General features: G+C 35.2%; 1 long non-coding RNA gene across 1 annotated transcript; it reads left to right on the plus strand.

Moving 5' to 3' along the window:
• Positions 1–10,073: 10,073 nt before the first annotated feature.
• LOC133521782 (uncharacterized) lies at positions 10,074–12,078 on the plus strand. The gene is made up of 2 exons (XR_009799929.1): positions 10,074–11,652; positions 11,788–12,078. It is a non-coding gene; the product is annotated as an uncharacterized LOC133521782 (long non-coding RNA).
• The last annotated feature ends 218 nt before the right edge of the window (positions 12,079–12,296 follow it).

Here is a 12,296-nt window from a genome sequence, read left to right on the forward strand (position 1 = left end):
TTTATAAATAAGATTAATGCATGATTAAATAACTTTGAAAAAAAAAATCTATTAGGCTTTATCTCCTAAACCGTGCATCGTAGCCCAAAATTAATCAAATTTTCGTTCCCACCGCGCACTGAATAATCTATCACAATGTGTAAAAAAATCACTGAGGGCCCAAATTTTCATAAAAAAGTGCCTTAAGAAAAATGGGCCGTGTACTTTTTAGGGTAATCATAGGATAGGAAAGAAACTTTTGAAAAAAAAGAAAAATTTGTACGCATTGCCAGAAAGAAAAGAAGGAATTATAAAATAAAATGTTCTGAGAATATAGGAACTCGGTCAGTATGACCAGTTTCATTATGATCTAAGTAATAACAAAACTGGTACCTGAAAATTCGACTCGAGCGCTCACTAGTGGAGAGGCAGAATACATCGCTAGCTAAGACCATAGCCGTGTCTTGCGAACGCATTAGGGGCGCAATCTCCATTCTTTTAAATTTGGATTTGGCTCTTTAAAGGAAAATTTAGGCGTAGGTAATGGACTTGAATATATTTACCACTTAAGCCGGTAAAAATCGTTTTGCCTGTTTTAAGAAGTTAACCTTATCTTGAATGACTTTAACCCGGCAGTTTTGATCCGATCGCCGACCAATTTGAAGCCGGAGGAGTTGAGTCCAAATTTTGAATAGGTATTTAATTTTACCTACACAGAGTTTTTTTTACCTTTTATTATTTAAAATCTCAACTATAATAGATACATCTATTAAATATATTTCACTGCTCCATAAAAGAAAACAAATTCAAACAACAGATTTACAATGTAAATAAAGGTAGCAACAGGCGGTCCTATCGCATTAAGCGATCTCTTCCAGACAATTTTAGGGTAGCAGGATATTAACAACAAAAAGCTTTAGAAAAAGGTAGTGCATGAATAAATAAATAGACAAGCTTCAACGCATTGGATGTTGAGTTGTTGCCTTAAACCCCGATCCAATAAAATTTTGGTAATGTAACTATAATTCATCATTATTGGCCTTTAACGGCAGGCGAATGTTATGTCCAGTGATGAAGGTGAGAAAGCAGCGCGTTGGTGTCTCAATTCTCGCCCAGTGTGAAGAAGGTTCAGCTATGCTTTATTGTGTGCATTTGTGCAACTATGGATACATATTTAAATACTGGTTATTTTATACAAAAATTCTCAGGAAAAGGCCAGTTCTGTTGTTCTTGTACTTAAACAAGTTTTTTAAGTACACTTTTACTTTTATGAGACATGTTTTACTGCATCTAAAAGTAATTTCATTTCCTCGACTGTCGTCCTGATTAGAGATGCCCCGATTACCGCATTCCGTCGCATACCGAATACCGATTATTCGGACCCTCTGTCGGCCTAAGCGTCAAATATACGGCGACCGAATATTCGGCATAACATGCGAACATTTTGAGTCAAATTAAGTATGGAAACTGTTTGCCAACGAAGCACAACGTTTGTTAAGACTTAATTTTTTTTGTTCAGAACTAGTGAATGTAGTTAGAGTCGACCAAATCGAAACCACGATGAAAATAAATATTTGTTATAGACAAATTCTAGAAAAAGGGTCTTCGTAGGTATATAAAAACGTTGAAAGAATACATTTTAAATATTAAATGGTCTGCGGTTATTTTTATTATGTAATTTTTCTTTTTAGGTACGTGTAACAGATAATTGGTATTCGGCCGAATACCGAATATTCGGCATATTCGTGGCATCTCTATTCCTGATCGGAAACTTCTTCAATATCGGAGCGCAGTAATCAGACGGGAACTAATCAATTTGAGCGCCCTTTCGATATCAAATTCCTCAAATGTCTTTGGCCAGTGCTTGCCAAACTTTAAGCTATAAGCCAGTAGGACAAAAACGCACAGTTAGGCCGTTTGTTTTTCAATAAATAGTGTGAGAAATTTGTGAGTATATATTGGTGAGTGATCAGCATGATGTCTAGATTCGGACCAAACCCTGCATTTCATTTGCAATGACAAAGTATGGAAATGTCATCGTTGATGTCTAAATCCTATGAAAATATGACGTTTATAATGACACTTTGTTCTGTTAAAATCGGTGCAAAGTTAGATCAGAAGTACTCTACACAAAGTTGCGATGCAACTATTGCGAGTGACTTCCTGCTGCTATTAGGAATTGACTATACGATAGAAATATGCATAAGAACATTGAGTTATTTTCAGTTATACCCTGTATATTTAGTCAGTTTATCTAGTCGCCTGCAATAATTTACGAGGTGAATATAGTTATATTGAGCAGCATATTGAGCAACTTTTACTATGGGACCAACCCCGAATTCGCGAAAAAAATATTGGCTGTTCCATACATTTTGACTTGACCTTGACATTTTCTTTTTCTCATATCCAAGTAAAGTCCTGAATAAGCTGATTGCCACTTATCTGACGAATAAAGTCATTGTTGGCCTTTCACAATTTTCATATAAGCTTAACTGCTAGATCAAGTGCTAAATATTACAGGAAGTATTCATCTGGCAGTTAATTTATATCACAAATTAGTGCGTTATCGAATCAGCTAGGTAAATGTGGTTTAAAGTTTAGGAAGATGTTTTAATGTCAAAATTATTCGTCGCTATTTTTTTTTCTATCATGCGTAAAATAAAACGTATAAAATGTTGGTAGCGGAAAATAACAAAAGTCATATCTCTAAACTAGGCACTGCATCATTTTGAAATATGCATGTGCAAAAGCCGGAAGCATTCATGTTACGGCTGCACTGCACAGCTGCTCACATCTACCTCTTTAAATTTTACATATTTTTTATGTGTATTTGATTATATTTGTTTGTAACAATGAATTTTTATACAAGGTACGTTCATTTGTAGGTATGTAAATAGTTGTACAGTCCTACACTCTGGTGTGAAGATGTTACATACCATAACATCTCAGAAACTCTTGTTATTAGTAGAATTAGTTTTTTTTGACAAGCAGCCTTTCAAGTGTATCGTCAAAATATCAGTACATATATAAATTATATTGAACCACTTATTAAGATGTACTGTTTGACACAAATTTTTGATTAGTAGAGTTAAGTATAACTCAATATTTGTGAATTTATTGTACATTATACAAATAACTAGCGAACGGAAAACTAATTTATTATCTGTTTTCAATAATTATACTGCTAATTTTTTTCATTTTTAACTATGTTAACTTGCTAACTTTATTAATATATTAATAAGATCATTGTATCTATTATAAGAAATAAGTAATAAATAGGTAAGTACTGAATCAACTTCGTACTGATTTACTGAATATTGAATGAAATTAAATAATGAATGTTACAAATAATATTATATACAGACAGATACTCATCTATACTTGCACCTACCACTGTACCAAAGAGTCAAGCAGTCACCATTGTACCAGTTTCCGAAGTTGCCAAATTTCTATAGTAAAAGATCTCAGAAATTTAAATTCAGTAAACAATGAAAACATTACTGTCAAGACCTCTTAATAGATATAGGATTTTAAATATTACATCTGCCCGTCTAATTGTTGTGATATATGTAGTATAGAATTTAATAATACTTTTCCCACAAGAATCTCTCTGAAACTTGCTTTAAATTCTAGTGTAAGTTTCCAGAAACTTCCTAGAATGATACTGCATTTTTGAGAATATTCTGCAACTCGCATGTTGCTACTTGCACTCTACTCGATAAAAGATTAATAAACATTTACACCTGTATTAAGCCGCCACCGCGCCCCGTTTTTTGTAAATGTTTGAAAAAGTTTGAGAACTTCTAGCATCATCTTTAAATGCTGGAAGTCGTATAAATCAGCTCAGGTGCCTTTTGCCTCTCCTCTCCACTTAATGCATTTCGATTTCGACATTTGACTTTCATGAAGCGAAGGTTCGAGTCATTCTTCATGTAAATACGGTCACTTATTTGGAGTTTGATTGGATTTCGTTTAATTTAAGATATAAAAAGCTACGTAATAAAGTCGATATGCAAAATAGTTAACTTGCTTCCGCCAGCTTAAGCTGGAGTGCTTTGGAAATATGAGACTTGAGGGAAAAACGTCCTTGAGTCTAGTGCAATATGCATATCATTATCTAAGTATATAGAACATTATTAGGGTTAAAATTTTCCTCGTAGTGTCCTTCTCTGCGTTGTTGTGTACAGACGTTGTGTGCTTTGTTATTTTACATTATGTTTAATATTTCATTAAGAGCCAAGATTATTAATTAGTACATTAATTATACAGCGCTACGCTTAACGGTCGATACGTGGTCGATACTTACCTGTACTAGCAGGCCAATTCGAACGTATCAAATGTCATCATTCAGATATCATTCTACTATCAGTGCATGTTCGAATTGGCCTCTAGGATACAACTATTTGCTAAGGCAACATAACAACTGTACGTTTATAAAATTAAGTTTAAGTATATAAATTCTATTCAAGGTAGTTTTAACTATAAAAAGACACACTTACGTAAGTATTTACAAGTGCGACAGAGAGGCAACACGTCGAACGTGGTTCGCGGTAGGCCCTCTGTTGTCCCATTCCCACATCCAATCAGACAAAACAGTTGGCACGAGTATTTCGCGGTCCGAGTTGCAACCAAACAGTTCGACAACGAACAAAATGCAGGAAAATAAAACGAGAGGGGTACTGCGATACGGGTCCGGGCAAAACGAGGAGCGCTGAGGGCACAAATGCGGATTTAGATTTGCAGACTTGTGGTGTACACGTGTAGTTATAGTATTTGCGTTTGTACACGACATTAAAAAGTCAAATACCGCTTTTGTTTCAACCAAAGGAATTAACTAGAGCCAACCAGATTTTTGATACAAGTGGGGGATGAAGGAGTATTTCAGCTTCGGCGACGTCTGATCTGTTTAATTTTAGGTTCCAAGTCACGTTTGCTATCATTTTTAACTAAATCAAAGATGTAGATTATACCAAATTTCTTCCGGTTCAGACATTATTGATTCCTGAAACAAACTCCTTCAGGGAGATATATTTCTATTTAGAAAAAAAAACTCAGGTTGGCAGGTAATTTTGAAGCATTGTGTCATCCTGTACGAATCCCCAAATGGAATACTTAGGTATGAATTAATGAATAATAAATAAATAAGTAAATATAAGACATTCTTATACAAATTGACCAAGAAGGCTTGTGTTGTGGGAACTCAGACAGATATGTATAATATATAAATAGTGAAATATATAGAAAGAACCCACGACTCAGGAACAAATATCTGTGCTCATCACTCAAATAAATGTCCTCAGTACCGGAAATAGTACCCAGGGCCATCGGCTTCACTGCCCACTACACTAGGCCAGACTAGTCGTTCAAAATTGTTGTGAATGCAATTTAATTCGTTTGCGCTTATGTGTGTGACAGCACAGGTATGACGTAATTGAAGCGTTGTAAACCAAACGACAGTACACTTCGTTAATAGCGCGAGCCTCGGGCGGGACTGGGCGGAGCAGACCCACTATGACCGAGATTTTTGTTATATTCCCGTTCGTTACGTTGCATTTGCACGCGTGACAGCACAGGTGTGACGTAATTGAAGCGTTCTTGTGAACCTAACAACATTACACTTCATTAATAGCGCGGCCGCAGCGAGCCACTGGCGGGTCAGAGTGAAGCTGCCGCGCTCTATATGCACGATGCTTATAATTATTAGGCAGAATTCTTTTCCATTTCAATAAAGCGCGGCTACTGTAACTATTTACAGAAAATGCTAATCAAAACTCTAATAACGTATGGAAAAATTACGTGACTTTACATCCATATCTGTCATCCCGATACTTTGTTTTTGACTGGCGTTTGTTAATTAGCAATTATCATAATGTATCTTTCGTCTTTCGACGACCGGTCTGGCCTAGTGGGTAGTGACCCTGCCTATGAAGCCGATGGTCCCGGGTTCAAATCCTGGTAAGGGCATTTATTCGGGTGATGAGCATGGATATTTGTTCCTGAGTCACGGGTGTTTTTTATGTATTTAAGTAAGTATTTATAAATATTTACATATTATATATATCGTTGTCTAAGTACTCTCAACACAAGCGTTATTGAGCTTACTGTGGGACTTACTCAATTCGCGTAACAGTGTCCTATAATATTTATCTAATCTCCATGAAAATATGCCCGTAACTACCATGTGCAGCTCTGCAGATTAACAAGCGTGTCTGTTCGCAAGCAAACAAAAACACGGCTCATTCCAGATGCAAATGGAAAACAGCCGGCAATCTCGCGCCGCGATTTTTCACGCAGTAATGAAATACGCCGTTATTTACGGACGGGTTCGGTCAATTTCAGCGTGACAACGTGACACGGTGAGTACCAATACCTACTGACATTTCATTAGCCTTGCTGCAATAACATAAAGTTTATGCAATGATGCTTACGCTTAAAGATTATTGGAGTGTACGAAAAGAAAACCATCACGCTTATGTTTACGTATGCCCATTATGAGCATTCCATGAAAACGAAGAGGCAGACTACAAATGAAAACAAGTGAGCTTTATAGCGGCCGCTAACGGCCACTTGTTCCAAAATGTAAGGTAGGTGCGCTGGAAAATACGGAAAGCTGTATTCAGGAGACATGGTGGGTGGTTATATCTTCTTACATATCACATATTATTTCTGAATTTACATCATTCACATTATCGTCGCACTTTTGAAAGGCCATCTTGTAAATTTACCAGTATGTAATCACCGTCTCTTTTTAACATACTGTGTCTACAGTCTACCAATATGTTAAAAATTCATTGTTAAGGCAGACATGAATATTTGACCCGAACAAGCATTATTACAAACAAATGATTTAGATATGGGATCATTTTATGGGGAAACTCAGTTGAAATAGAACGTGCATCTGTAGCTCAAAGAAAGTGCATTAAAACTATTTGTGGTAAAGGTCGCAGAGACTCGTGCCGACTTGATTTTGCAAAGCTTAACTTATTGACACTGACAAGTCTATATATTTACGAAGCAGCTGTCTTTGTGAAGCAGAATCTAGAACTCTTCCCGCCATTTAATAATATAAATAATAGACCTCTTCGACAGTACCAAATGGCACTACCGCCCTATAAGCTTAAAATAAGAAGAAAAAGCGCGTATCACATGTGTATACAAATATTTAATAAAATTCCTGCAAATATAAAGTCGCTACCAAATGATGAATTCAAATTTAAATTGAAAAATATATTGTGTAATGCCAAGTTTTTATACCATTGATGAATATTTTAATTATAATTTCTAGCTATAACTTCATTTTGACATGTAAACTTTTGACATTATAAATTCTAATTATAACATATTTCATTTTGGCATGTAAACTTTTGACATTATAAATTCTAATTATAACATATTTCATTTTGGCATGTAAACTTTTGACATTATAATTCTGATTATTATTTCATTTTGACATGTAAACTTTTGACATCATAGATTCTAATTATTATTTTATTTTGACATGTAAACCTTTGACATTATAGATTCTAATTACTGGTTCATTTTGACATTATGGATTTTTTTTTTTCAAACCTTTGACATTATAGATTCTAATTATTACTTCATTTTGACATAAAAAAGTAAATTGGATTAACTAGTTATTAGCTAACAGTTTGATGAATTTATGTGCGGAATTTGAATGACTAACTGAGACTTAAAACTTGACGTCTGTATTTAATAATTTAATGTTTGTATTTGATAATATTTTAGGAAACACGACATTTATGTAACGTATTTTACTTTGACATGCATAAACTGTGTCAATACAAATAATTTTCACATGCCCTAGGGCCGAGCATATCAAGGGTCAACAATGTTAATGATATCTAATGTACCATATGTTCTTGTGAATAAACTTTAATTCATTCATTCATTCATTCAAATATTGCATGTTAAATAAAAGCTTGTCATAAAGAAGCTTTTAGCTTGTGCTCAGTGTGTGAGCAGCCAACCCCCAAAGGATCGAGTCTATAGGTACACACAGCCCGTTGCATAACTCGATTTCAATCAAACTGTAAACCCGAGCTGTCACAGTAAAGTATGGGAGACAGTAGGGCAAGTTTCATTAAAGATAAGAGAGTATGTCGGCACTCGGCACCGAAGAACCGAAATGTTTTATTTTACTCGGGCCCGCGGTAGCCGATGATGACTTCATAATTTGAAAACAGTCGTTTTATCATCTTTATACTAATACTATAAATTATCGACTGATGATATTGTGAACTTCAAAGGCAATAGGGCAGAGTAGTGTCTTTTTGACTAGACTTAAGTTAGTCTTAAGTTTTGTATTTTTTTTGTGTTTATTGTCATTATAAATTATATGTAATATTTATTGTTTATACACTGGTATTATGGCCCATACTGAACTCTTATATATGAAAATGAAAATGAAAAATGATTTATTTAGGTATCAAAATTGCAGCTTATTACACAGTAGAAAAGTATTACATTTTTAGGAGCATTCTATTGTTAGAAAGCCTAGGAATAGTGTCCTGAGCCCTAAACTAGGTAATAACTAGGTTCGAATACATACCGAAATACGCATAGTCCAAGTGCAGTTGCAGTTTGTTTCGGACTAACTATGCATGTAAGTTATTCCCATTTCGTATTTTAAAACGCACGTAGCACTTCCTATGCTACTGTTTTTTCTCAGCCCTGCGCACGGATCGAAGAGAAAATTAGCCATTATTGCAACCTTCGCTCCAATTGGATCGCATCCTCGGCGCTCGCTGATCACCGATTCCCCGAATTTTAACCAATTCCCGATTCCCGATATTCAGAGAATCACCGCAAATTAGAATGGCGTCGTAATTTTGTAAGCGCAACATTCTTAGGGCGTCCGCTGGCTGACGCGGTTACACGGAGCGGGAGAGCGGGTTAACGAAAAATAGTATCAGCATCGCTAATTGGCGCGGGCGTGGACGGAGGCATGCGATGGATTTTACCTACACTGGCTGGCACCGGCGTGCGTGCCCTCACTTCGTGCACCCGCGCCAGTTAGCGGACATCCTTTATATTCAGTGTTATGAATTCGACTGCGAATGTACCTACCTGCTGACGCTACCACGAAACCATGCAATAAAAAATGTTATGTGTCACGTATTCCTTACCCATAGATTTTACCGATTTTAAAAAAGCGGCCAAGTGCGAGTCGGACTCGCCCATGAAGGGTTCCGTACCATTTATGACGTATTAAAAAAAACTACTTACTAGATCTCGTTCAAACCAATTTTCGGTGGAAGTTTGCATGGCAATGTATATCATAATTTTTTTTTAGATTTTTCATTCTGTTATTTTAGAAGTTAAGGTGTGTGTGTGTCCCCCACACATTTTACCACTTTGGAAGTGTCGCTCGCGCGAATTATCCAGTTTAGAAAAAAATGATATTAGAAACCTCAATATCATTTTTAAAGACCTATCGATAGATACCCCACACGTATGGGTTTGATGAAAAACGATTTTTTGAGTTTCAGTTCAAGTATGGGAACACCCAAAATTTATTGTTTTTTTCTATTTTTGTGTAAAAATCTTAATGCGGTTCATAGAATACATCTACTTACCAAGTTTGAACAGTATAGCTCTTAGTTTCGGAAAAAAGTGGCTGTGACATAATCGAACAGACAGACGGACATGACGAATCTAAAGGTTGAACACGCCAAAACGTGGGCATACATATGACTGTACTTATATTTTTTTTATTTACGACTATACAAACTATTTAGTAATATATTTATAAACTAAATAGTATGATCAACAAAAAATATTATGACAGCATGGGCCCGATTCGAACAATGATTTAGAGATGCGTTAGTTCTTGGAAAGAGATTGAAAAGATCGATAACTAAACGATATGTCAAAATTGACGTTAACTTTGATTCCGGTCTTATTTCAATAAGACATCAATAAGAGATGGTTTAGAGATCTAAGCAAGATCTAAGTGACTTCTCGAAAGCTCATAAACGTGATTGGTCGTGGAGCATACTTGTCAATTTTGACAGATAATTTGATACGTCAAATTATGAAAACATGTCTTAAAAATGGCGAAGTCGGGTCAAGAATGTTTCTTTTTGTTATTTTGCTCGATGATAATATTTAAACTGTTAGCTTATACTGCAGTAAACTAACGTGGAAGTGTGCAGCTAATGAAGAATTAGTCTTGAAACCATTCTTTAGTCAACAGTCAACACCCGGCACTCCATCCATTGTGGCTATTTGTTAATAAAAACCAGCGATCACTTTACTAAAAGCAACTACGGGACAACTTTATCCCCTATGAGAACAGTTCCTGGCGAAATCGTCATTAACTAGGTAAATGGAAAACATAAATCTATATATCGTGCCCTCACGAAACAAAGGTTCTCCGAAGCAGATTCATCCCCTGTTCAAGCTAAAAGATGATTCGTTCGTGCTAAGTATCAATGGACTAGCAGACTTAGAATCCTAGAGGAAGGCAGCCTGGGGTCGCAAGAGTGTCACGACAAACTTTTGGAAGTGTTGACGTCGTGGTTGTTCGCGCCGCCTGGTTCCAGCTAGTTACTCATTTAGGTACACGTGGACTGTCAAGATAATAATTTTATTTGTGGTGATTTAAGATAAAGTGATAGTGCCTCTTTTGTTTGTGTTACCTCAATTACAGGTTTGCTATATGTAAGACTATCTAAAATTATTTTAATTCAGAAAATCCGTACACTGTCTTGTGATGACCCATTTAAATATAGGCACTTACCCATCAGTTAGTAACAAACTAAAAACAATGTTGCCTTGTATGACACAAAATTGCTTCTTTCCACTATCTGATTAGTTGTAGGTACATACATAATATTGTACACTAACTTGTCTGCTTATGAGTTACAAATTGTTTCATAATAACTCAATACCCTTATAGTATATACGAAAGTGATCAATATAGTAAGTTATAATGTTTAAATATTAGGCAAAATAATATTTTACTGAATAAACTCCAAATCAGATGAGCGGCCCAAACGGGTCAATATTCTAAGTTATAGATAGACTAGCTAAAGAATGGGTTTTCTCATCTTTCTTCTAATAATGATCTGTAGTACCATTAACTTACTTTGGTGGGTCCTAGTGGGAATGATTATTCTCAGTTGTTACCAGTAAAATATTTTAATGTTCAATATTCACAAAAATATATAACACATAAATATACAGTGAGTTATTTTTTCCTTTGAAAGCCGTTTCAGTAAACGGCTCCAGAACTGAAAAAACATTTTAAAACAAAAAGGTATGAAATTAATAGTTCTTCAAAAAACATTCTAACAATACAGCTACTTCATAATTAAGTTTCTAGTATGTTAATACTGATAATTAAACATTTCAAATTTGTTTCTGTAGTTACCTCCTTCTCCTACTCCTCTGGAGTTTCAGGCGTACATAGGCTACGGAGACTGCTTATCATCAGGCGGGCCGTATGCTTGTTTGCCACTGACTTAGTATAAAAACCTGTAGTAAAATAAGAACAAATCAGCGGTGCCACTATGGTTCTATTTTTATCACTTGTCACTATGCCCATCACTTTCGCACTTACATACATACTTGTTAGAATGTGACAGGCGTGGTGACAAATGATAAAGAGTTGACCTTAGCCCTACAGAGAAAGTTAAACTACAATCATTAGTCTTATCAGCGGTGGCATCATGGCTCCATTTTTATCACTTGTCACTATGCCTGTCACTTTCGCGCTTACATATTTGTTAGAATGTGACAGACATGGTGACAAATGATAAAGAGTCGACCATCTTAGCCCTACAGGTCTTATCCATTAAATAAGTGCGAGAAAATTTACTTATCTTAGATGAGTTTTCTGTTTATTTTTTTTCTTTGATGACTCATTCTTTGATAATTTATTTTGACATTTATTAGTGATCTCATGTGTAATATAAGAATTGCTTCATTGTTAATAATAATATAATATGTTATGAGTTATGATTATGAATAATAAGATATTATATGCTGTGCCCTTGCAGGGTCCATGTGAGACATTGTATATCATGTATAACATCTATACTGTACCATGGTTGCAATAAAGAATGATTATGATTATGATTTAGTACATTGTGTAGTCCATACTAATATTTACTGTTGAAAACAACACATTTGTTATTATTTATGATTGGATTTTATATTATTTATTTACTGGGTTAGATGTGTTTGACTGCTTTTTATCTGAACCAAAACCCAATAATTGGTATAAAATAATAGTTTGTTATGTTTATTTAAGCAAGGCCTGTACTTTCAAGGTAGTAAATAAAAAATTAAAA

This window comes from Cydia pomonella, chromosome 10 (assembly GCF_033807575.1).
Source record: "Cydia pomonella isolate Wapato2018A chromosome 10, ilCydPomo1, whole genome shotgun sequence".
In the NCBI taxonomy this organism is placed as follows: Eukaryota; Metazoa; Arthropoda; class Insecta; order Lepidoptera; family Tortricidae; genus Cydia; species Cydia pomonella.